The 10161-nt window shown below is 45.0% G+C and overlaps 1 long non-coding RNA gene across 1 annotated transcript; it reads right to left on the bottom strand.

Moving 5' to 3' along the window:
* Positions 1-4873: 4873 nt before the first annotated feature.
* LOC149367357 (uncharacterized) lies at positions 4874-9751 on the bottom strand. Its single transcript, XR_016284784.1, has 2 exons — positions 9238-9751; positions 4874-7486 (listed from the first exon to the last, which is right to left on the bottom strand). It is a non-coding gene; the product is annotated as an uncharacterized LOC149367357 (long non-coding RNA).
* Between the last annotated feature and the right edge of the window lie 410 nt (positions 9752-10161).

The raw sequence follows: 10161 nt of genomic DNA, 5'->3' as shown, positions 1-10161 counted from the left end.
TTACTCTGTGCCAGTGTCATGCGGGAAGAGGTACATCGGTCAAATGGGACGGTGTATCAATATCCGATTCTATGAACATTGAAACAATGGTAAAAGTACAGCCATTTCTGGGTACCTGGCTAAGCATTGTAAGAAGTGCGAAATTGGGTTAAGAGCCCTGAAAGAATCTGCACCACTGAGTTTAATCGCTGCACCAGTAATGGCCGAGGATGAGGGAAATAGTCGAAGCCCTCAAAATTCATCGCACCGGTGAACAATGCATCAGTACTCCATCCCTCTCCTTGCCAAGAAAAGAGCTGGATTTTCTGGGTGACTTGACAAACACCTAAGGTTTCTTGTGTGCTACACACAGCTGAATAATTCATGGATCCCCCGTTGGTACTGCCTTTATATCTTGCTTTTAGATCCACCACTTGGGCACGTTTTTAAGACTTTTACCTTCTTCACGTTTTTATGATTTCACTTGTATAAACCGAACTTTTTAAAGAGAAAAAGATCGGTATATATATATATATTTCCTTTAACGAAGCGTATACTTCCATGTACTCCATGCTCTCGCAACCTATATATATAGTAAGAACGTAGACCAACGTTTGAAACGCTTGAAACAATTTATTGACGTTTCGACCGTGGAACGGTCGAAACGTCAATAAATTGTTTCAAGCGTTTCAAACGTTGGTCTACGTTCTTACTACTACATACCGTGCCAAGATTTTCCCTTTTTTTTGCTGCATATATATATATATATATATATATATATAATCTCATCTATGTCCTTCATGGTTCTAACGTATTTACCGCCGTTTTGTTCAATATTTCATTGTTTTTTGTTAATGTTACCTACCTGACCACTTTTTCGCGGCTTTTTACACCGCCGTTTTATTGTGTATAACTTTCTTTTGTTCCCTGTTTTTTTCTCATCTTGTGACGCGACCACACTGATTGCCGGTTATCGCTGCAGCAGCCGTGGTATACCCACCCTCCCATGTTTTCTGTTTAAGCCTCTTTCCACCAGAATAAAATTTCACTTGTGAGTCAGTGCTCGAGTGTGTCTCGTTTCTTCGTGTGTCCGTGTTTCTTCCTTTTAAATGCATTACCAATTAGCCGGAACCTTGGTCTTCTGAACTACGGCACTACCCAGGCATTCAGTTTTAATGGGACGGCATTTAGGCTGTCGTCTCAGAAAAAGCTTTTTGGCTCTCCATTCCGTCACAAAATTCCCTGATTGGTTGAGAGGGTGGTGATGTCATCAGCACAGCCAAGTTTGAAAATCTGAAGACTAGAATGTTCCAGTGCCTCCTATAGGTGGTGTCCAACTGACAGCGGACATTGCATCACGGCGCAGCTTTGTCACGTGAATTTGAACTTCCGGGTCTTTTCTGTCGTTTGGTTTGTGTGGGCATTGCTTGCAGACATGTGGTTTCGGTCTTTCTTTCCTAAATACTGGCACTCACATTGCTGGAAAAAGGATGTTGTGCACTGCCTCAACCTGTAGAAACTTCATTGCAACGGGATGCAACATGTTCCGAGTGCCATCAAGTATAGGGAACTGCAAAAACAGTGCGCCGTTGCGATCCGCTGGCAGACTGCCTGCGACGGTCAACCCTATGCTATGCTTCGAGCATTTTGTTGGCGGCAGAGTTTGAGAGCGTTGTGGAAGTTGAAGAATTTGGTTAAGTAGGAGCACCAAATATCTTGAGGAGCACCAATTTCTCGCTCGGAAGACTTCGGCTATGTGCCACAACCATTCTCATATGACGGCGGCAGCACCGCGCGTGCTATGTTTGCAAATATATGCTGTTCGGCCTCCGTCAGTACAGCGTGACAACTTAAGATGTTAAAGGACAGGACGATTATTCCTTACACATTTGCGCTGAATGCGGGTAGCTCGAATCCATAGCTAATACTTAAGGCATGTGTGATCACTGCCGTCAGCTGTCAAAGCGGCGACACCGCGGCCACGTACGGCGGCATCTCGTTTGCTGGCACTGCTCTGGTCGCAGTGTTAAGGCATGTTTACGAGCACTTGTAAGAGTTATAAATTGTTCTATGAGGCCATTTTTGTCAATTTCATGCTCAAGCTGAAACACGTTTTCACTAGAACACTAGTCGACATGAGCACACAGCAAGTGTGGAAAATTATAATTAAGCAACCTGTTACACATAAGTTCCCTGTTTGTGTGGACCCGCATGTTGCAGTAATGTTTCTTCATTTCCTGTGTGCGAAGAAGGAGGCTGACAGACGAGGTGATCGCATTAGAAAGTGATAAGAATTATTAACCGCCTTTCTTTTCATACTCTGAGTCAGTAAGTTGGGAAAAGCTTCACTTCAGGATAACACAATTAAAAAAAAAATGGCAGCCAACATAGCCTAGCTGTTTTTCACCTTTCATTGTACAGAACTTAGTAGAATTGACATCTGAGACAAATGTTGTAATACTGAACTGTCACTGTGCAGCAAAGTGTCATTCGCACACTGTTTATGGGCTGAACATGCATATGAAGTAGATAAATGTCTACATATATAGCTTGCATATGTGATGCATTGCATGCTTGCATGTAGTAATATTGCACTTAATGATTGACTAATTGAGAGGGACATTGGTGATTTCAGGAAGTGCAAGATGCTACAAGGAAGGCAGAGGCTGGTCTAGTGGTCGTTGGGTCCATAACGATCAAGAGTAATAATCATGCTATAAAATTACGTTTTTTTATTAAAAAGCCAAGGAATGCATTGTGTTCAGTCATTCCAGACTTTTTGGTATCACTAGTGTCTTAGGGATGGTTTATCAATGTGCAAGCTGTGCCGCATTTGTTAACGCCAAAGCTAAAACTGGATGAAAATGCCTTTTGTTCAACATTGCACAAGACTTTGTAACAGGAACTTATAGAAGATTCTGAAAACAACTCGTATCAAGCTTCTGTGTGTGCTGTAAAAGCTGAAGCATGATATTTTTTACGCTCGACCATACTATTTTATTATAATTTACTATTTGTCACAAAGATCTCCTGCATTAAACTCATTTATTACATGCTGTAGAAAATGCGCTGCAAAAGGTTTTGCAAGACAAAGATATGATGTTACACCTACAGGACAAGAAGAGTTTCTCGTTAATAGCTGAGAAACTTGCCCTCTTGCAGTTCAACAGTAAAGCTGCCCACATCAAGAGCTTGTTCTGCTTTCAGCTCCTGTTGCTTACTGTTTTGTCTTTGTGCCTGACTTTGTTTACGTTCAATAAAACTTCTTTTGGGGCTAGTTGGTGCATTTTGAATCTAAGAAAAGGAGCAGCACCAAATCATGCAAACACAAACAAAGAAAGGAGAAGAGACAAGCGCTGTAGTGCCTGTTGTGGTGCCTGTAGTAAAGCTCTGTAGCAGGCTTTGATGCCTTGTTTTGGCTTTAGGTTTTTATTGGGAAAAACAGAAGGCAAGCTCATCTTTTGCCTAGCTGCTAGTGTTGTTATTTACCTACCTTACCTTGAACACTGTGCATACAGTGCGTAAGTTATACATCTCCACATTTCTATACATAGCTAGGCATCAACAGCTGAGGTGCCAATCATTGGCGACATCTCTGTACACAGGCTGGTGGTTCTCCTTCAACTAGGCTCAGAGCACGAAGTACATGACAGCAAAATGGCTACAGGCTCTCCTCTGCTTTGATGGGAAGCAACATTGATTTTACATCGTTGAAGCTAGTGAACGTTCAAGAGATGACACAAAACAAAGCATTTATTTTTGTGCATTTTTTTTGTTTACCTAATGCAGCAACCAGCATCGAGAAATCGAGTACAGAAATTTTTAACATTCAGAGGTGCAAGTTAAATGTAAATGGCTTGTAATGTCCCACACCACCATGCAGGGTGTGAAATGCATTGCAGTGCAGTTGCAGTGCATAACTATGCATAGTTAATTTTGTTTGTGACAAAAGTTCTTGTGCATCCACTAAAGCTGCAGTAAGTGGACGCCTCTCACTGCTGGAATACCTGCCATGTAACTTCCCATCTGGGCTCTTGGTGCACATAAGTAGAGGTTTTCAGCCAGAAAGTCTCGGTGCATGCAGAAAGACTATAGTGCTGAAAATTGAACACGTTTGTAATGCAGTTGCATATTTGCATTACAGCTCAACTAAAATTAAATCACATGACAGAGTTGTTAAGAATGCCAGCTTCTGCAGTAATTATTCCATACAGCATAGCAAATATCCAACCAAAGCAATTCAGCTGACAAGAGGAACCGACAATAAAACAGATTGTGCCTCTTGCTAAGGTTGTAAAACATTGATAAGTTCACAGACTTTCGAGAGGAGGAGCGACACGTGGGCAATCAGGGACGCCGTAGTAGAGGAACCACCGGGAGTTCTTTAACGTGCGCTGACATCGCGCAGCGCACGGGCGCCTTTCGCGTTTCGCCTCCATCAGAAACGCGGCCGCCGCGTCCCGGATCGGGTCCTCCAACTTAGTAGCCGAGCGCCCTAACCGCTAGGCCACCGCGGCGTGTATAGAAAAAGTACCGAAAGTCCTCCGCGGATTTGCACGGTTCAAGCTCCTTGCCGTCGTAGCCACCCTGCTAGCCACCCTGCTACAATGTGCGCACCAGTGCGCTCGTACTAGAGTGTTAGCTCGTACGTAATGCTAGGCTGCGGTTGCTGGTAGTCCATATATTCAGCGCCTGGAAGCGCGAAACCTCTAGGAAATAGTAGAGAACTATGTAGCAGCCGTACAATAACCGTAACAAACGACGCGCAAACGCAGTGATGGGAATGGCCAAAACCATTTTGTAGCAGGCCTTGTAGCAGGAAAATATTCGCTTTGTAGCAAGCGTCACTTGTTTTGTAGCAAGAGCCGGCATTTCCGAAAAAAAAAGCTTAGAAGACAAATTTATAGTTTATTTGTAACAGCATACATCAATGCAATGCAATACAGAAACACACAAAGTGTATATTGACTAGCACTGGTAATCATTACCATGGTAATTGTACCGCAAGACAAAGAAACATTGTCTTCACCAGCAACAAAGAACTGAGACCGAAGTACTCAAAATATTAAAATAAATTATGAGTGTAAACAGGAGCAGCCACTGAACTAAACCTGCTTTCGAGAAAAAAAAGAACTGACCATCTTGGATTGCAGTAAGCATGTATGACAACCCTTCGCACAAGAATCAAGAGAAATGAAAGGGAATTAGGCATGTGCTTTAAAAATACTGATATCAGATGGACAGGCCTATGTTCCTTTCTTTGAGCCCTTATTAAAGGCAGCCAGATGAGAGACACTATCATTCATTTTTTCCCTAGCTTGGCTCAATATTGCCTGGCCACTCGCAATGTCACTGAAGTTCTTCAGCTTCATGCCCCGCTCAATCAGCAATTCAGCATTTCTGAACATGTGCTGCGCTTCATCTACCTTCTGTTTCGCTTGTGCTTTAGACAAGCTGGCACTTGCTAGCACTGGATCCGCACCTGCACGTGGCCTTTTCGACTTCTCTTGTTCGCAGGCAATGCGCTCTGCATACCGTTTCGATGCGCCTCGAACGGCCCTAATGACATTTGGACAAATTGAAAGCTGGCATGGGTCACTGTTGTACCTTCTGGCAAATGACATAATCTGGCGAATACCATTCACGCTTGCCAGACAAAGGTTCGACCTCTCATTCAAAACCCTTGTATTCTGGCTGAAGCCTCGCTCAACATCAGCGTTCCCATGCGGAAGCGAAAGAAGGGCCTTGACAAGCTTAGTCAAAAGCGGATATTTTCTCTCACCTTGAGCGCCCTTGATGATAAATATATTATGCCAGTATTTGTCAAGTGGCCCATCAGTGCCCACATTCAGCGCTTCAGAGCTTAAGAGTGTCACCTCATCAAGGAGAGATGAAACTTGGCTAGGTTGTATCACTTGAGGCGCACATTTTGCAAGATATCTGAACGATTCTGCTGAAGACTCCTGGGAGTGGGTGTTTGGGTGCAAGCACCTGAGGTGCTGAAGTGTCAAATTCTGAAGAGGAAGCCTTGTCAGAAGGTACTTTGAGCACGCTATGTAAAATGACCTAGCTCCTAGTCGAAATTCAGCTTTCTCTGAAGCAGACCAAGATTTCATAGCTTCCTCAGTATCTGCCCCAACTACTATGCTTTCCTTCCAATTCTGCGAACTTTCGACATCAATGGAAGCGAGCTCATGTCCCTGTTTCAACATGAACACCTGAGGCCTCAGAAATCTGCCCAAAATTTTCTTCAACATCATCACCATTTCATCATAAAGAACATGCAGCAAAGGTTCACTCTTTTGAAACAGCGTCAGAAATCCCACAACTAGGTCACCTGCATTCTTCACAAACAGAGCCTTTGCGTAGAAACTTTTGTCATTCAGGTTTCTGTTTAGTCTCGCCCTCATGCTACCTGCAGCACGCACTGGTTTCTGGGAGTCTAGGATGCTCTTTAGGGCAGAAAACTGCTCGACTAGTCTTTCCACGGCTGGTACAAGAGACAACCAGCGACAGTTGACATGACGCAAAAACACAGTTTCAGGCAATCCAAGAGCCTCTTGTTTTTCTTGGAGCTGGGCACTTTGCACCGAAGATGTCTTGAAAAAGTAATACACGTCACTGACTACAGTTTCAACTTCACTACCAAATGAATCAAGAGCACATGAAAACGCGTTGTGCACCTTGTGCAGCGAGCACTCTCCGATTTCCATTAAGGGGCCGTTTTCCTGGGTCAATTTTTTCTTTAAACACTTCATTACATTTGGACCATCACTGAAAAATGAAAAAAACCCTGCTCGAGGAATATTTTCAGTGGCTTCATTTACACATTTCAAAAGGATATCAGCCGTTGCCCTCCCCAAACGAAACGACTGCAGGTGCTCGACCACTACTCCTTTTTCAGCACCAGAAAAGTAGCGCACGAGAACATCAAACTGCTGGCACCGCTGTTCTGGCAGTGGTGTTTCATCTACACTGATACTGTAAAACACACCAGGACGATTCAGTTCCTCATGCACAAGTCCCTTGAAATAAGGCCCAAGCCCATCTGACACAACGTAAGACACTTTTTTCCTACTACAGGAGAAGTCTTTAGCCACCTTTGAGTCGGGAAACATCAAGCGATGAAGGGGTGTAGCCGTATCCGCCCATGAGTATGGGAGACCTTTTATCGTCAATGCCAAAACAAAAAGTGCTTCGCTAGCTGTGACACGGTCTGCATGGGTCATCGTGCCTGTCGATGAAAAATCCAACGATGCTTGAACAGCAGCTGGCCTCTTCAGCCTCCCGTCAGGGCCCCGAAGCTTGCTGGTCAGCTCCAAGTGCTTTTTACTCTGTGAATGCCGTTTCACTGCTGTGACACCATGCTGTGAGCAGTTGATTGTCTGGTTACAAATAATGCAATAAGCATTTTCTTCCCTTTTTCCTGGTCTGCACCACACCTCGAAGCAATCTCCATTGCAGTCGACATCTTTCAATATGCCAGAGTTAAATTTGCTGTTGCGTCCTGCAAGCGATAAATAATAATGTTAGTTTGATGAAATAAAAAGCTGTTATGCAAGCAATATGATCCTGTAAATTAGAGAATAATTGTAGAGTGCTTAAACATATTCTAAAAAAAAAAAATAAAGACCCAGGAAACACTACGGTTCTTTTCCCACAACAGTCATGGTTAACAATTATACACTTCATTCAAACGTGGCAGTACAAGTTATAGAAACACGTTCCTCGATACAGAACTGAATATTAAAAATTAACTTTAACAAAATTTCAATGGAGGCAAAATTCCAGAGGGCCGTGCGATGTCAGTGCACGTTAAAGATACCTAGGTGGTCGAAATTTCCAGAGCCCTTCACTGCAGCGTCCTTAGGTTGTAGCTGTTGCACTAATAGCTGCAAAAGTAGCTTTTTCAGGGCTTTCAGAGCACCTGAGCTGCACATACCGGCAATCTTTCCTGCACTAATTTGATGAATAAACGTTAATTTGGATAAACGTTAATTTGAACACGTAAAAACAAAAGAGCAGTTTGTTATAAATCCAGAATAAGCAAAGTGCCAAAAATTTGCAGCTCACTAACTGCAAAGTATTGAAGGCTTCTGTCTAGATGTTTGGCAGAGCAAGCTCCATTCTAAAAACCGGACACGTGTAATTATAAAAGCAGTACCACTTTCGCCGACAAAGAGCGCACCTGCTTTGAGCGCGCGATCGCGCTATCATGCAGTCCTCGACCGCCGAGGAAGGGTGGAGGCTTTCTCCCACGTATCCCTTACCCGCCCGTTAATTGCTGCCCTGAAAAACGACCTTGTTTCCCCTTACTTTTTGAAAGCTTCCGCCGTAAATTCGCGAAGCCTGCCAAGCTTCGACAACAGACAGGGCCGTCAGCGCAGCGCCAAAATCGTACGAACGTAGCGGGCGCGCCAGAAGACGCTTGTTGCTTCATCGTATAGCCGGAAGGCTGCAAAATACCGCGTTCCGTGGAACTTTCTTTCATTTTCGCCTCGGAAGTTTTTTTAATTACGGCAGCAACACGAGCACGAAGGCCAGAAGGCCCACCAACTCCGTGAGAAATGTACGGCGTCATATACGTCCGCGGTATACACTTTATTTCAGAAGCCGCTACATAAAACTCCTTAGCATGAGTTCAGTGCTCATATCCATATAACACTTTCAGCTCAAGCTGCAAAGGCACCGCTTTAAGGACGTCTTTCAATCAGCCAAGTGATGTCAGGAAAACGCATTCCGTAGGCTCCGCAGCCGGACAATCCGAAACTACCAAGCGACCTCGCATGCCGAGTGAATAAAGGAGCGCGTGAATGGCCCGGTCGCCGGCGAGTTTTATGCATTTCGTGCCGCAAGGTTGTTATGGGCAGCCCGGACGTCACTGTAGCTTTATTTCAACCACGGAATTCGTAGAACTGCGGATGGCAATATGAAATTACTGAGCGACGTTACACGGCTGCCCAGCACGCCACGTGCTCCAGGGCTTTCGAGGCTGATACTAGCGTAAGACGAACGCCACAAAACTACAAGTACTCTTTCATAAAAAGTAAACAAACCGGGAATTAACAGCACCCTCTCTTGCAGGCTCAAACTACCGCGGTTCTGCAACGTGCATCCACCGCCATTCGCTCAATTTGCTACTGTTAAGTCATGTTCAGTTTCTAAATTTGAACCCCGCCACACTGACTCATCAGCTCTTATGTCCAGAAAGACTCATTTGAATAAACTAAAAGGCGCAAAAAACGAGAAAAAGCTTACCTTTCAGTTTCGAGAGCGCCATCGTGACGCCGCCACGACGCCGCTGAAACCGCTGAAACCACGCAGTCGAGGCGAACGAGCGGCGGGAAAGTGCAAGAGCGCGCACCGACGCGCCAAGGCCTAGCCACGGCCCACTCCACCAACTACTCGCCTCCGGTGCCGGCCCACCGGAAACGCTCGGAGCTCGGACGCGGTGGAAAGCGTGACGCGTTCACGACACCCTCACTCAGTCACACTCTCCCATCAGAGACGAAGTAGACGGAGCACCATGCGGAGCACTCTAGACGAAGACTGAGAACTGGATCGTATTGGATTTTACCGGCTACTCTCAGACTTCAATGGCGGACAACAGTCGCAAGCATAGTTCCCTCACAGGGCAGTACCTGACGTTGGCGACGGCTCGTTTTGGCGCAGCTTTGGCGCAATTTTGCAAAAAGGCCCCTTTTTGGAGCAGCATGTAGCAGCTTTATCGAAATGGCGCAGATTGGCGCAATTGGCGCAGCATTCCCATCACTGCAAACGCTCGCACTTACAACGCTTTTCCGCCCTTAAATCCAATATGGAACGTCGAGCGTGGGCATGCTAATGCACGTAGAGCATGCTGACCTTTTTTACTACTTCATTCGCGCGAATTAACAAATTAAGAGCGAATTTAAGCTTGGCAAATCCGCGTTTCAAGCAGAGCGCTGTACACACGCATCTCGCCGAAAGACCCGGAAGTCGGAGTACCCAGCATGCCTTGCTGCTCGTTCTTTCCTTCCTCCATGGACACCACCATGGACTCCACCTATTGGATTACCATATGGGGTTATACTTATCAGACCCACTAATCTACCCTAAGCCACCCAGTAATCCACCCCAACCCATATTATGGCGTAAGCCGGCTTCCAAAATTTTGTGGGTCCTTAGGAATTTTTCAGGGTG

The sequence above is a fragment of the Amblyomma mixtum genome, chromosome 1 (assembly GCF_055824585.1).
Source record: "Amblyomma mixtum isolate Tamu chromosome 1, ASM5582458v1, whole genome shotgun sequence".
Lineage (NCBI taxonomy): Eukaryota > Metazoa > Arthropoda > Arachnida > Ixodida > Ixodidae > Amblyomma > Amblyomma mixtum.
This window is presented reverse-complemented; position numbering and strand designations above follow the sequence as displayed.